Source organism: Propithecus coquereli, unplaced genomic scaffold (assembly GCF_000956105.1).
Source record: "Propithecus coquereli isolate 6110/MARCELLA unplaced genomic scaffold, Pcoq_1.0 Scaffold377, whole genome shotgun sequence".
In the NCBI taxonomy this organism is placed as follows: Eukaryota; Metazoa; Chordata; class Mammalia; order Primates; family Indriidae; genus Propithecus; species Propithecus coquereli.
The window spans coordinates 155,556-156,245 of NW_012149474.1; the positions used below are offsets into that span (position 1 = coordinate 155,556).

Here is a 690-nt window from a genome sequence, read left to right on the forward strand (position 1 = left end):
TGCAGACCAGGAACAATGACGTGACTCAGGACCCTGGGCCGCTCCACCTGAGGGGCCCAGAGCTCCCTGCTCAGCCCTAGCCCTGCCTCCCACCTGCCGAAGCCCCCTGACTGCTCCTCTTTGTGTGCCCGGACACCTAACTCTGAGGAGGCTTCACCAGACCCCAGGCCAAGGGTCTGGGGCTTGTCTTGACCCCCAGAGGGTCTCTGGGTTACCCCAACCTATGTACCTCACAAATGCCACACCCTCAAGAGACCCCCAGCACTGCTTGATCCCTAAAAGAAGCCCCCCCACGCCGACAACAGCTGTCAGCAGATAGGGCAGGATCCAGAGCAGACCCTGTGACATGCAACAGAACCAGCCTCTCCTTGGGCATCTCTGTGGCTTTCTGAAGCCCCAGTCCTCCCCCAGTCTGGTTTCCTGACCAGCTGGAAGGCCTGGAGGAAGAGGAATCCCACTTCTGAAGAGCCCTCTGCTGTCAGTGGGCAGAGCTGGAAGAGCAGGACTGTGGCTCCTCCTGGGAGGAGACTGTCCCCCAGGGGACAGTCTTTCCAGGGCCACTTTGGCCCAGGTCCTCTGGCAGACAGGACCGGGAGCCAGCTCTCCTCTGCCCAAGGTGGTGCCAGGGTTCCTTTGTCCCTGGCTTCAAAGACAGCAGGCGGCACAGGTGCCATGGGCCAGAGCTGGCTC

General features: G+C 61.6%; 1 protein-coding gene across 1 annotated transcript in view; it reads left to right on the top strand.

Annotated features, from left to right (window-relative positions):
- B4GALNT4 (beta-1,4-N-acetyl-galactosaminyl transferase 4) overlaps nucleotides 1-690 on the top strand; it is a 13,735-nt gene that overhangs the window by 3,576 nt on the left and 9,469 nt on the right. The window lies entirely within an intron of this gene.